Here is a 16,160-nt window from a genome sequence, read left to right as displayed (position 1 = left end):
CATTTGTAAACTTCTTAGGAGCCCGGAATCTATGAAATCCCTGTGGCTTGTCCGGTTTTCCGAATTTGCTTGCACCACTTTTGTCCTGGTTTCCTTTTCCCTCGAATATAGCAATTCGTATTTCAACAGTTTGCGCATTCAGCATTAAGTCAGTTTTATCATTCGGAATAACGTAAAACTCGGTCTTTCGCGATTTTTTGTTATTTCAATAATATTTCCAGAGCAGAGAAAGATATGAATTATTCCGAAGCATTTTACGCGTGAAGAAAGCGAAATGTGCGAATTATTCTAAAGCGTCTTACGCATAAAGAAAAGGAAGGATACGAATTATTCTAAGATATTCCACGCATAAAACAACCAACAAAAATTTCCAAAGGCAAAGTCTTTCAAAATATCGGGATTTGACCGTGAAACGACGGGAACAGAGAACGTAATGATACGGATCAAGTGTACGCCGAAGCGATCGAATACACCTTATCAATCTATCACGGATATCGGGAGAAGGACGACACTTTGCCGTTTTCTCAGGAAGTCGATACCCTCGCCACCGATTCACCGAAATCCTCCGTTATTACGACAGTGGAACGCAGTTAACATCATCCTCGAAGGGATTCGCGTTCCAGATCGCAATAAAACATCTCTGTCCCGTTGGTCCACACCTTAGGTCGGTGTGAACGCACCCAGAAGCCGCGTGAGCGGACAGGCAGCAGGCAGGTACAGGGGCCAGGCTTGCCAGGAGAGCGTAGGTGAGCTGAAATAGATCGATGGACGTGCTGCGCACGCAAGTACCTCCGGTTGTAACCCCTGCAGGGGGTAGGGAGAGCCCCATGCTCCTAGGTAGGGTTATCAGAGTGGCGAGGAGAAGGGGTCGAGCATGGGGGTGGGATCGAGAGAAAGGGAGACAAAGAGAAAGGAGGAACGCCGGCAGAGAGAAGAGTGAAAAGCGGAATTACGAGATAGGAGGGTTCTCTGCTTCGACGAGGGAAGGAGATACCGAATCGAGAACAACGAATGCTACGCGAACGCGTCCTCGATCGGACAAGGATGAAGATAGACACGCAAATAGGGACCGGAAAACACGCAGAACGATTTCATGTGCAATGGAAGTGGAAGGAAACAGCATCGCGGGGATAATGAAGTACGAGGAAGTAACGCGAGAATAGCCCCTAAGGAGGCGGATAAAGGAAGAGAATCGGATGAAAGGAACGATGTGTTGCGTGCGCGGTTCGAAGAATCTGGAAAAGCAAAAGGAAAGAAAGATCTGTCGAAATTTTAGATTCTCCCATAATAAGAAGCCATACGAAGTAAATACGAACCACAAGGACAAGCCTACTGTAGAATCTGGGGGTTGATACTCGTGTCGGGTTAGAGAGAGACAGTTTGTGAAACGCTGCGGGAGTGGGAGGAGCATGTAGACGAAGAGCACGCGAGGGGAATCCCTGGAGGAGGAAAGGAGATAGAAAACGGACCAGCCGGGTTATTGGAGGAGGGTGACAGGGTGGGATGGAAAGAGCGCGAGGAACGGAGACAGAGAAAGACGGGCACGCGACGGCATCTCACCTGTTTGCCAACCCGCCAGTCTAGTTTACGCGCCCGGTCATCCGCCGGCTCTACAAGTGGGTATTCCATTGCGACCGCTAGGCGCGCTCGTTCTATCGCGTACGAACGCTCGTTTTCTTTCATTCCGTCGCATATCTCTCTGCCGTGTTTGTCCACGCATCCGACACGACCCGTTTACCATCAGGATTTCTACGTGAAACTGCTCCACTCTGTTCCCCGGGGTCTTTCCATCGGTGGACACAAAGGGACGCGCACGATCACGGAAACGGTGAGTACCCGAGGGTCAGCGCACTTTAAACGATGGTCCAGCGAGAGACGGATATCGGTTCACGATCTACCACATATCGCTTCCGAGATCGCGCGTCAAGTTTCGTTTGAACAAAAAACGAAGTGCTATCGTTTCATGGTGGTTACTCGACTTGATAGCGCGTTCGACGTTGTCGATGAACGAGAGCGTGGATTCGTCTGATCTATGGTGGTGGTCAGGTGGTGCTTTCGTTTCGAATGATCGATCGAGCAATGACTGACAGCGGGTTCTTATTGACATTCGTAAGGAGTGATCTGTGAGTCGTTTGTTAGATTTCGAGTGAGTCTTACGTCATTTGTGTTGAAAGTATAATGCCAAAGAATATAGAGACATGACGTGAGATTGTTATTCGTCGGGAATAATTTATCAAACGTATAAATTTTTCGATTGCACATATCGTTATATAGAGATATGACGTTTGCGCCGAAATTACGTCGGGTCGGAATTTCTACGAACGTCGATATTTCGAAATCTCGTCAATTTGTATTAAAATGATTCCTATTTCCGCAAATAGTCCGTAGAATATTATGGTTGTCGAAAGTTTCGTACAGAAGGGTCGAGTTTAATCCGAGAAATCTTTGTCTAGTGTTTGAGTGCCTACGATTTTCTACGTAGTATATTTGCTTTCCGCGTTACGGCTATTTACATTTGTACTTACTTCCACGAGCCACTCACTTGCTTACGACTTCGTTCTAAAGTATCTCTGTTTGCTTTCCTTTGTCTTTGCTTTCGTTTAAAAGGAAAAGGAAAATATGCGCTTGGGGGATGAGGGAAAAAAGGGAGCGTAGACAAAGGCTAGCGTATTTTCGCGAATAAAAATGGTAATCAGGCAGAAGGGTGGCGAAGCTAATCGTGTGCGCGAAATTGTGCCTCGCCTTTCGATGAAAAAGTTTCAATCGACAAACCCTGATTTTGAAGGTCGGAGATCGCAATTCGAGGGTATGGCTATTCGTTTTTAAATAAACCGGATACCGTCAGACGGGCTTCTGTTTGTTACCTCGGACGTTCCATACAGTGTCCTTGTCCTATATACGGCCAGCTGTACTGCGTTTGAAACAAATTCGCAATACAAATACTCTTGTTGACAAATATCGTGGACAATATATCGAACGTATTAAAGAACGTCGAAAAAAATAATTTCTCCGTAGTTTATGGATTAGTCTGAGAATATAGAAACATAGAAGATATATCAGCTTTTTCGAAATTCCGACATTGCGCAAAAATTTCATACGAGTCGTAGGATTTTCCAACTGGATGTATCAATTTTTGTCATTTTACGAATGAAATCAGTATGCTTTGAAAGAAAATTAATATCTTAGTCGTATAAGGTGATCCCAAAGTATGGGGGTGACTCCGTATTCGAGCTAAGGGAAAGCATAACCACGCGGAAGTTGAAAGAATCTTAACGCGAAGGGTATAAATGACTCGCGGTGAATTGTGCCGCGATTTATCAAACTTTCGAACATAAACAGAAGAGGATATTAATAGAGGCGAGCCGATGCTAGAAGAAAAGCGTCGACGATGACTTATTGTTGAGCGAAGCGGATAAATTTAACTGTCGGAGTTTGATTCATCGCGAGGCAAACAATTCCTTAGAGGCTTTAACCTCTTTGCAATTTCACGATCCCGGTGTGGATTCTCGACTCGTTACAAATCTTTACATCTGTTCTCTTTCTTCGGGAAGGATAATTACACCAGATCCTAATTATATCCAAAAGATAGAATATTTTAGTCAAACTGGGCACAGCGAGATAATTGGGCGTGCTTCTGATGGAACAGATTGTTTCTTCTTTGTTTCCAGTGACGATGAACGTGTTGTTTTACACTTCTGTGATAGGAAAATGAAACTTTCTAATTAGCTAGAAAAAGGTTTATCCAAATGTCATATAAAACAAGTAAGTGACAAGAATAGACGACTTGTAAAAATACTGACATTGTCTGGAATGATACAAAATGGGTCACTTAACATGGTCGCTTCAATCGTTTACGTTATTAATGGGTTTAAAAAAAGTTTGTTGTTTATCGAGTATTTCCTCTAATAACTAACGAGTATCGAGAAGGATTCGACGAATGTATTTTTTAGTAATAAAGAAGAAACGAGCATATGTATTCCGTACAACCGTATTTCTGTGCTTCGTTCCGTATTTTTGTACAACTTCAGCTTAAGCAGAATATGTAGAACAAATTTATTTATATCGCCTTCGAAATCGTATCATACACGATGAAAATATAGTTTGATCAGTTTATTATTGTAACAACGAAAAGAAAGGCAATTACGTTGCATTATATTAAGTGACCTACTTTCTGCACTCCAATTTTAAATGCTCATTTCACCCTTTTGGTATAATGCCCTCAAAGGAAAATATAACCAAGACTGTATTAACAGATGTCAAATCTTATGAGAACAACAATTACAATTCTCAATTACCTAACTGCACAATTAATTATATTATAAATTACTGCCTGATATTATTTAAGGATCCTTGTCCGATTGTTCCGTGCAATTCAATTATTTATTGGCAGAACCTAAATGTCACTGATATATACATTATACCTAGTTTAATTTGCTTCTACGTGAAATTTTAGGGCGAAAACAGAAACTAACTTTACTTTGTTAGCGTTTGTACCATGCATCATATCGCCAATCACGTAGCTACCATGTTACGTGCTCAGGATTGCAGAAAACTCTAGCATTGACGTCTATGGCTAAACGAAAATGCGAATCAGGAGCTTTTTAGTTATCTCGTAATTATCTCGAGGTTTCGGTAATCCTTCGAGTCTTGTAATTTCCATGAAACAAGACCGCGACGTAACAACAGTGATTTAACTTAAATTTGTTTGTTCGACCGTTTCCCTTGTTTTCGTTGAACGCTGTTTTTAATTAAAACGTCATCCGCAATTAAGAAAAATTCGTACAAAGAGCTGAGTATTTCTCAGTTCTGGAATTAGCTTCGAGGCTTCTTGGTATGTCGCTTTCGCGGAACAAAGCAAATAAAGATGTCGTTTGAGGAACGAGACGTTCGTGAAGCTTTTTTGTTCCATTCTTATTTATTTGAACATTGTTCTAGTAATATTATATTGAAACTTTTAATTCGTTATCCTTTGAGATATTTCCCAAACACCACGAATAAAACTTGATTACATATTTATTAAATTTATTATAATAATTCTGATAGTTGAATTTGTTATAGGGAAATGTAATTGTGAAATTAATTGCAAAGATCCTGTTGTAACTTCGAAATATGATTCGCGAAAAGAGTCTGGAATATACTGCAATGTATCGTAATAATAGAATTAACATTACTATTCTATTATTAATCATACCGAATATTAATAGTATTCGTAATGGCATAAAAAATGAATGAATCGCTTGTAATGGCAAAGAGATATTTTAGTCGTTAGATTAATCAGTGAACCACGTTTTCTATGATTTATTCATAATATTTGCTCTAGAATCTTACTCATAATGGAGTAATTTTGCTACCATGGGAACGAGAAAGCATTGAATTTAAGACAAAGCTAGCAGATACATATATTAAACTAATAGTGCTTCGTACCGTTTCATTGTAGTTTGATACTATATCTCATGTCCTTATAGTCGTTCTTCGCACCTTGGTAATTCGTAATTTCATGCACGTGAATACCATAAATTGTTTCTGGAATACTTTGTATTTCTTGGAGTTTATTTTTTCTCTTCAACGTTAATTTTTTGCTTCGTCTCGGGCTTGGCATAATTTTTATCGTGTCTATTTTGCAGTAATACTGGAAATGTCTTAACAAAGCAAAATATTTAATCGAATTAAACTATTATTATTTATTATATAATAATTATTTCACTCATCTTTGCTATTTATACGCATTGACAATGAACATTCGAGCCAAGGGCTTTAATTATGCAATAATTACCGCTAACTACGACTAATATATCGATGTCGGATGGGAACTGCGCTTATCATTGACGAATACAAGTTCCTTTATCGTAAATCTATAATTTATATTATTTATTTATTCCAAATTACGTATCTGGATAGAGAAGTTAATTCTATCATTTTTAACTGATGGTACAAGGAAAATATGGTTAGTAACGCTTGAAAGGTGATAGGGTTGGTTGCAGAATTTGTTTTTACGATTCTTCTTTCAAACGATATTGTAAGATAGGTGGTAGCAATCCTGATTTTTATAGATTGAACGTCGAATTTAATTCAAAAACTTTCGAAAAATTTAATGAAAAGAAACTTGAAAGTAAGGCGTTCGCCAAATTTTCGGGACAGACGCAAAACTAGAGCGGAAGGAGGATTCTACTTTCAAACTATTGATTAATTTCTTGAACACATAACCGAAGAGTATATTGCCAGTGGCGAATTTATCTTTCGAAAGTTTCCGATACAGAGACGCCGATCAATACCAACAAACAAAACCAAGAAACTTGGCTTGTATTATAAATTTACAAAACCGTAAGGTTTACACACTGAATCCTTTTTTTCACAAAAAAACCAGAGATCGGTTTAACAAGAGAGGACGAAAAATAGATAAGGGAGGAAGAATTGTGCTACAAAATGCTCGGTTAGATACTTTCTGAATATTTGATTATGCTACTTGATAAAATATTGATCGATCGAGGTCGGACATGTTGTATTCCATAAAAGATAATGGATCAACAATGTAGGGAACGAAGTATGCACGATAAAGGGAAAATAAAGCGAGCGCTCCTTTCGTTGCGATAAAAATTCAACGGACCGGTAGTTGCGGACTTTTCCGGATAACCACGGCCAATGCTTAATATCGAAACCACGGCGCCGTACACTTTCCAATAACTGCCTGGCCGGCCATCGAAATCGATGCAAATGAACCGTTTATTGGAGAAAATATGGCGAACAATGGGGAGAACGTAGCGAAACTAGCGCTGTAATCGTGGCCTAATCATTCCCGGTTCGTTCGTGTTCTCTTCGTCAAAAATGAGTTATTACACGAGAAATATGGACGACTGCACATCGCGGCAGATTTATTATCCCGTAATAGGCATAATTGCGGAATAATTTTCGAAAATGTACAATTAAATCTATAAGATCTGCTAAATTTCAAATACTTCACCGCGTGATGTGAAAGGTAAAAGAATTAGAGCATTCTTATCGAACAAAGTATAAATGTTCGACGGATTACCTCGCTCGATCAGTTTTGACGTTTATCGAGTTACTCTCGAAATTCCGTAATAACATTGTATTAATTATACGCTACCTCTTCCTCGACACAATACGGAAGAAAGTTGCTTAATTACGAAAGAACGAAGTAACTTATTACCATCATCCGTACAGCGGATGTTAGAAAGGTGTGCGTTATTCTTCAACCTTAAAGCAAATAGGTTCAAATTATCGTCGTATAAGTAAGATAAAGCGTGGAAATGACAATTCTCCGCGCAATTAAAACTCAGCCGATAATTAACGATAATGATTACGAATTGAACCGTATACGTCACGCTGATGGACAGGGTGTCCCTGTGTTTATTCGATACGTTAGCTGTTCGCGTGAAATATCGGTGTGTTAAAATAACCGATGTTTAGGCTAATAATGCTGGCTGTTTATTCCCCACGAGATGTCGCGTTAACGTCGATATTCGATACATAAAACCGTTATAAATAGTCGCCATTTAACGGTGTCTCTCAGCGTTAATTACGACGAATAGTTTATTACGTACGATCACGTCAGGCGTGAATTGTTGGTAGAAAAGTGCATGTCGCTTGGAATATCGATCGATTTCATTCGCCTTCGTGGCATTGCTCGTCTTTCGATTCGAATACGGCGGTAATCTCTTGTTGACCTCACCGAACGATTTCGAGAAAGAATGGAGGGAAGCTATTACTTAATGTTTCAAGCCTTTCGAACGTCCTTTTTCCGTTCCGCGCGCAAATCTCGTTCGAAGCGTCTTACAAATGTTCGAAACATTTCTCCTTTCGATCGATGCGTGAACATTTTACATCGCGATTTATTTTACACATCTTTGATGCATTACATTGATGCATAACACGATCAGAATATCTTTTAATCTTAATCATCTCAACGGAAATTAAAAATTTTACTTTGTAATTTCTTTCTTGCGTTTTAGTAATCGGAGGTCGTAAACTGTATTTGTTGTACCTGGAGTTTAAACAGATATTACGTTAACATTTTACACGGCCAAGTACTAGGTTGCTTTACTTCTCTTACTTCTCTTAATTTCCTTAATCTGTTTCTTGTACAAATCAGATTGCAAAGTTAGAAATGTACGGAAGATTTCTATTTTCAATCGATACGTGCAAATTTTACAATGCAATTCCTCTACGTATGATATCTTAAGAATCGAAAGCCGATGAAGTTGCACTTACCGATTTTGGACGTTGGCCAAACAGAGATTTATATTTTATACGCCGATCTTACTTGCTCTAAATTATTTCTCTTGTCAGTCTACTCCTCCCTAAATCTCGTTATAAAATTCTTGCATGCATGGAATCTCTTTCTCCAATCGATGCACGAATATTTTACAACATAATTTCTTCGAAAACTTTAAAGGTCCGAGCCAAACGAAATGTACCTCGTCGATAATATCGGAAGTTAATCGAACAAAAGTTAGATTAGGTGTTGCGTTAACACTCGAGCACGTTTGATCACCACTCCGTTCTAAATTGTTTCCTTTATCACTCCATTCAGCACGCGCGTATTCAATATTCCGCATGGCTGGCAAACAGTGGCAGAGCAGAAGCGGTAGACGATTTTCCAAAGAGAATTCGTTCCGAAATCCGGCGGGAACACATCTCCCAAAGCCTCTTTCGTACGGGAATGAAATATCCCGAAGAGGGTAAAGACAAAAGGCAGCGCACGTTATATTTCCCGTTCAAGATCTGTCGACGATTTCATCTCGTAGCAGGTTAAACGAGAGCAGGGGGAGAGCGATGATTAATCGGAGGGCTCGTTGCCCGTAGAATCGTTCGTCCGATTCAGTTAGTCGCAATTTACCTTCATACGTAGATCGGCGCAACTTACACAATTTTCTATTATCGCAGAAAACGCGGTCGTTTGTAACACACGATGAAAATTAGTTTTAACATGTCGGATGCCAACGTCCGATACAGGCTTTGCGGCTTTCCGAACGAACGTTTCCCATTTACCTCGCCATAGAAAATTCCTTTTTGCACGTTTTCTCGCTTTACGAGCTGTCGCGACGAATTCAAACGTCAGAAAATCACGGTGAACGCGTTGTGCCAGTAGCACGAGTCAACGCTCTATCGGACGTATCCGCCGTATGCGGTCAAGAAAATGTTGATTAAAATGCCTCTCTTTTCCTTTTCGCTTCCGACTTTTGCTATCGTTCCTGTTCCGTGCTGTAAAGATGTTGAAAACTCCGAGAAGATAACGCGTCGTTGTTCGCGTGTCCGAACTTTTGCTTTTTCTGTTTGATAAAGTTCAATTGGAAGATTAAAGTTTCATCCGTAAGGAATGATCATTTATTTTTTACACTCCGTTTTCCAATATTGCTCTCGTCGCTCGTTCTTTCGTTTCTTCTTTTTTATTTTTACTAGTAGCAATCTAGACTTTTGCATTAACCTAACGTGCTGTGTGTGTCGCTTTAAAGCGACAGGATAAAGTCTAATCTGAATATCGTGATAATCTGATGCAAGGCAGGGAATAAAAGGTTGGAGATGACGCGTGACAAAGGGAAGACAGAAGATTAAAATTAATGTTTGCATTTTGCTAAGCGATTAAGGAAATTTTACAACAGATCCAGTTACTTTGTTTAAAGCTTTCGTAATCGAATATTTCTATGCAAAATATAAATAATTCAATTCTTTCGTGTTTCCGCTCGCAAGAAGCTTGGTTAATGGAAATTTTCGAAAGCATCGATAGCGACAGAACGACGTTTCCTGCGGCAAAGGCCGTTTTAAACTGGACGCGAATACAGAAAACGCAGCGAACTCGAAACACGGATTGAAAGCAAAGAGCTGCAGAATTTCTTTCATATGTCGAATTCTAAGACGGTCGACGTGACCTAAATTGAAACAAGGGACTGGAAGAGAAAGGCAGTAACTCAACTAACTCGAACATTCAACGAAAGTTTTTCCCTAACTTTTTAATATCGCGCGATGCACACAGATTCAAGCGGATGCCAGTGAGCACGAAATATCACTTGTTTTTTTACAACTATCATATATAATAGAAAGTATCCCGTTGAAAGATGATTCAACATGGAGAAACGAATAATACCAAAAATGCGGAAAAGAATCTTTTCTTTCTACAGCTTCTTAGTTGTTGGTTTCAACTACACGGTTCACACGCGGAGACAAAATATTCGATCCTTTTGCAACTTGATCGAATATCTTATAACAAAGACACAGTTGGTGAAACTTGTATTTCACGCTCATAAATATTTACAGTTGATTGTCGTCGTTATATCATTTCATAAAAGAGTAATCGTAAAAAACGTAAAAGTTGCTGGATAATAAGTTGAAATAAAAAGGGAAGTATAGCTACATTATTAGGAAAGTTATTTTAAAAACTATAACTTTACGCTTATTTAATCAATCTTCGAACTTTATATCCCTGAAAACAAGGTTGGAATACATTCTATTATTCGTATTCTCAAACGAAAATATACGAATCCACAAACTCGGTTTCCTGTTATTCTTTCCTATTAAATCGCCCTCGTTTAAATTATATTACCCGTTGCCAGGCACACTGTATAGAACGATTAGGTCACAAAGTCACCAAGATTTGATCGTTAAGCATCGTTTATGGCGAATCATTAACACCGGGGGCTTATCGTGGCGGGTTAGAGATCTGAATCTCTCTGCGAGTGGTTAAAGGGTAATGGTCGCGACCGGTTCTATCGTAGCGTTTTTCTCGTTCGAATCGTCACGAGGGTCAACCAGCACGCTCGGTAATTGCGACAGGACGTGACTGTGAAAGAAATTCCCTTTATTCGATCTTAATTCATCCCACGGGTACGAAACGCTCGGGATTACATTGCTTTCAGACTCGTTATTCAGCTGTGCATACTACTTTTTCCTATTGGCACGGGCAAATCAATTAATCGAACAGATTTACGACAGATCTTAAGATTTCCGATAGATTGCTCGATCGAATCGCTTGAACGAAACGATAGACTAACGAATTCGTGTTTTCTCGTAACGATATTTATAAAATGGCGTTTATGAGACAATGATATGCAAAAGTTTCCTACAAGTTACATAGATTTTTCGTTCTATATTCCAAAGCTGATGTTTTAAATAATTCTACATGATGTTGTACAACTATGTAACAGTATTTCGTCGTACTGTATTCTTCAACTTGCCGTGCTTTTATAATCAGCATCGGTTAAAATTTGTATAGTCGTCGCTTTTAGAATATAAAATACAAAATCTATTATTTTTATACCAGTGTACTTCTCGTTGGATTTATCGTTTTAATGTCGCGCGCCAAATAAACGGTATTTCTTAAGAATATTCAATTGACGGAAAAATATGTACATAATAATCATTTTTATTTGATAGTTTACGATCGATCGTGTTACGAGTACTTGTTTCGCTAAAGTACGAAAAATTTAACGAACGTGTTGAGAATATACGTCTTTTCTTTTTAATTTATGTACGAGTAGGTGTCTCTGTGACATATTATTAATATCCGTTAATGCTGTTTGAACGAATATTTAATTAGAATCGTAGCTATGAAAGGGAAAACGCGTGAACAAACGTCAAATTTAATATCTTTGTCGGAACTCGGTGTTTACTACAGATTCGTGGATGAAATTACGATGGGACGGATTCTGGGGATGAAAAGCTACCCTATTTAACCCACGTGCGTTCAATATGTTTTAATAATTCTGGCCTTATTAAACGACAAACTCGTCGAAAATCGAATCGGCGAACGACGAACAGCGACGAATTTCTTTAATTTTATAAACTATTATTTGTAAACTATTTAACTATGTAAAATACAAGTTAGTTTTCTAGAAATTTCGAAACTATTACTGACGGACAAAGCGTGCATATTTATTCTATTGTTCCAATTTTTTTTGCTAAAAATGGCATCGACGTTATCAAGCTTCTTGAAAATATAATCGTTGTTACGAGTGAATAAAACTCTACCATTCGCTCTACTATATCAATAGTTCTTTAACAGAGTCGCAGTTATTAAATTTCAAGTTTAACGGATCGCCTTCGGATATAATATATTTTTTCTGACACTTTGAAAGTGTTTCATTTATATCTTCGCATTCTTCTCCGTTCGAATATTCATTTATCACACATCTGCTAATTTACATTTTTATCTCGTTTGCCGTTTCATCGTTTGTATTGGTATTTAATAAAAACATAAAAAGTTTGTATTAGTTTGCAATAGTATTTGCTTTTAGGCTAATAATCGTTGCTCTAATAATAAATTAGTTTGTAAATTTCCAAAATATCGTCGTGAAAACATCGTACGTATTAATAAAAATACCGTGTTATTAAAAAGCTACAACAGTAGGATTTTGCAAATAGTGAAGTGTATAAGACACACTGTTGAAAATTCTGACGCGTTTCCGCACCAGGGAACCGATGATTCGGGTTGACGCGGTGATATGAAAACTCTCGGTAAAGGTTGAACTCGCCAAGTTCTAACGAGAAACGCGAATATCGTCACGACAACGCGGCTTTCCAGCTTTAAGAGTTCCCACAGCGTAACGTCGCGAATTTCCGTGATAATCCCTTTTAAACTACGCGAGCATTTATTTAATAAGCTGCCTCAAAGACGGCCTTAAGACGACAATATCTTAATTATTCAACGCGAAGTCGAATTTTCACACACGTTAGCGTGTCGCCTTTCAGACGAAAACGAGGAAAAATCAACTCGGCGAAAAGGACTACGTTGCGCTCGTGTTGTTGCTAAAGTCATTAATTGTCGAAAGCGAATCGCACGCGTCAAGTTGTGGTTGAATCACCCGAAACCGAGTAATTCTTTTTGAAAGTATTCTCGAAATTTATGAGTTTATCGGATTGATTTATGAAATTCTTGTACATTTTTTTCTACGTTCGTTGAAAAATGGAAATTGTAAATATCAGAACAGATCCTACTGCGAATTTGGAGTTAAAAGAAAATTGATACCGTTATAACTTTGATCAATTAATTCTTCGTTAATTAACATGGATAAGATTATTTATTGGAAGAGTTCTGAAATTAAGAACGTTATTCAAATGAATCTGGAATTTATGATTAATTTAACATAGTACAAGACGAATTTATTAAAATAATGAGAAAATCGTGAATTTTTGCTGATAACTTTTATTCGTTTCGTAATATCCGTTCGCTGTTAACGAACCGTCTCGCTAGAAAATTGTCTTTTTAGAAGGAAGCTCGACAAAAGTTTCTTCCACTCCAAAGCATAATATTCAACCAACGTTGACAACATTTTTATGTGACAAGGAGTTCAATTCGCGACATGTTTTACCCTCGTCCTCCGCCTTCACCCACACAAGCTCATTCGCACGTACACACATTTACACACGACGGAACATGTTCTGAAATCCCTCTGAAATTGCGCTCGCATTTTCACCACCGGTATTTCCTGTCCTTTTCTCCGCCGTCAAAAATAGTTCATTAAGGGGAAACGTTCGTGCCATCTTGCAGGTGAACCGTCGTACAGCATGTAGTATATCGATCGTAGGTCGAAGCGAACGGTTTAAGGGTGTGCACCCTATCCAAGCCCCTTGGAACATAACCTTAATCCGATTTATCTGCCTTCTCAACGCGATCAGAATGTTAAAACGAATATCCGCGTTCCACGGCATTTTCCACTGCTCATCTCGATCCATTTCGGGATTCTTCGCATTCGTGGCAAAGTTGAAGGGAAACACGGTCGAAAGTTCGACGGGACTTCCATTGCTTCTTCCATCCACACCTTTACCTCCAATTGTTCGAAGATGCGCGTTTTTGCATTCGAAAGGGATGGGACACTGTTGAACCTCATTTGTAATTCCGAAAAAGTAATTTACAATTGGCAACGAATCCTCCGTGTTCGTTACTATAGTGAGTTTTTCAATTAATAATTGTTCGAACGTCTCGTTCAAATATTTTAATATTACCGATTTAACATTACCAATATTTATATAATTTATGTTATTTTACCAATATGTTTGTATCTAGTCGCGTGTTTGCGCTAACAATTGTTCGAATATCCCATTGAAGTAGTTTATTATCATCATTATTAATATCGTTTTTGTTATCTTACCAACGTTGTTTGCTTACTTGCCCTTTTTTTTCTAGTAAATTAGGAAGTTTGTATTTGGTTTGGTATCTTAACAAAATATTCTAGTTTCCATAAAACGAAATAAACAGGAAAAGAAGTCGATGTTTAACTAGGGAAACAAGAAACTATACATTCACCGCTATCTGTTAATTACCACGAAGTTTTTTGCTGGCATTTAAATGCAAAGTTAATTAAGTTACACTAGTTTCTCGGATAAGAACAGGAGAATTTGCTGTTTCATTCGATAAAGGATTACCAAGTTCTCGTCTTAATGGAGAAGATACACCGAGTCTCTTCTTTTTTCTCCTCTTGTAGAAAAAGAGTGGTCTTTTCTCACCGAGTTCTTCGGATCCAACGTAGTTCATAGAGTTTTTATGGTGGTTGTACTTCAAGAAATCGATGAGTGAGCTTAGGGGCTGGTAGAAGTTAAGACGGACGAGTGAAAAAGACGATATCTATACATCTCGATCACGTGCAGCCAGAGGAACTTTCTGATTTCTTCTATTGCTTCTCGTTCGATGACCGTTGTTGTTGCTTTTAAAATACTAATCAGATACTCGTATTCTTCTGGAGTCGTAAATTTAACTTATGTACTTGCGTTCCTATTTATGTCCAGTTTTTTTGGTTATATTTATAAAAATATAAATTCGCGTAAATACGTTTTCCATAGACTATTTTCGTAAGCCCTTTTAGTTTAAAGTATCAACGTTCTTCTCTTTTCTTCTTTATCGATCATACGCAGGGACAAAGTAACATTCACAGAATATTATTACACAGACACAGCACTCGTTTCACGATACATTATATCGATATCAGTGAATCGCGTAATGATTCAAAGTTAAAATGATATTTTACGCAAGAGAAACGACCTGGTCGGCGATGTATCACAGTTAACAGAGGCCAGCAAAGTGTTTTCCAGTTTCTCATGCAAATGACCAATTCAACGATGATTAATTCGATGATACGAGATCTCTAGTTTCTGGCGTACGGGCAGTTAAAGGGAATAGCAAAGTTGTTAATGCCAAACGTTGGACTTAATTAATCCAAGCTTTTTGACCGACGTTGTTATGTTTGAACTTTAGGCATTCTCGGGACTGTAAATAAGCACGGAATTAGCTGAGAATGAAATACGCGAGCTCAAGAATCAATGATTCAATCTACAATTGTAAAAATGAAAGAAGCAATATACCAGGCATAATTGGGTAATACGAAGTTCAATGAAATTGAATATTTCTATTAATTATATTTTGCAACAAATATCCAATATTTTAAAATATGAAATATATTCGATAAATTATCGACGTTATTCATTCGTCTCCTGTTCATAGAAGAATTCCTTTGCACGCGTAATATCGAACACGATATTCCTTTAATTCTTCAAAGAATCATTTTATTGAATTATTCGTATAACGATCGTTAACCGATCGACGATAATAGCAAGCGATAGTTACTAATTATATTTCCGTGAAATCGAAAGTTTTTAACTCCGAACCCTTGCAACTTTGACGACGTTAAATTACACAATGACGTTTATTAACAGATTGGAATTACAGCATTATATCTCCACGTGTCCATACGCATCGATGCATAGAAACATTTGCCTCGTATAAAGGGAACTCGTACTCGCGTGCGACTAATTAATATTATTCCACTTGGTGAACGCAAAATTCAGCTCTTCGTTGATAAAGAAATCGAATTAATCTTTATCGTTTCTCCGGTTGGTATTTTTGAAATTTTCTAGTGTCGAATTTACGCTTTGGTAAACGATGTGAATAATAATCAAAGGGTACCGTGAACATTACGTTTGTGGCAATGTGTTTCGTTCTGTGCCAGAGGAGGAGGAGAACAATGAATATCACGCGATCGTTAATTAAGTGAAAAATTACGCGAATGATAATTCAATTGGTCGAGCAATTATCGCACTTCAGGGCATAAACGAAACGCGAATGTATTATTTGTTGTTCGCACGGCACATCGATCGTTAGCTTGGTTATAAATTATACGAGTAGAAGGTTTATCCGAATACCGATTTAAGTAAGGATT

General features: G+C 38.2%; 1 protein-coding gene across 4 annotated transcripts in view; it reads left to right on the top strand.

The window, feature by feature from the left end:
• Positions 1–1,241: 1,241 nt before the first annotated feature.
• LOC117242096 (BAI1-associated protein 3) overlaps positions 1,242–16,160 on the top strand; it is a 123,320-nt gene continuing 108,401 nt past the window's right edge. For 2 of the 4 annotated variants that reach the window (XM_033508485.1, XM_033508482.1), the window contains exon 1: positions 1,243–1,828. The gene's annotated coding sequence lies outside the window, so the exon portion shown is untranslated. Of the gene's footprint in view, positions 1,829–16,160 lie in introns of all 4 variants that reach the window. The other 2 variants (XM_033508484.1, XM_033508483.1) reach the window with 2 other exon arrangements.

This window comes from Bombus vosnesenskii, unplaced genomic scaffold (genome assembly GCF_011952255.1).
Source record: "Bombus vosnesenskii isolate JDL3184/JDL3185 unplaced genomic scaffold, Bvos_JDL3184-5_v1.1 scf7180000016263, whole genome shotgun sequence".
Lineage (NCBI taxonomy): Eukaryota > Metazoa > Arthropoda > Insecta > Hymenoptera > Apidae > Bombus > Bombus vosnesenskii.
Note: the sequence above shows the minus strand (reverse complement) of the source record. Positions and strands in the feature narration are given on the sequence as shown.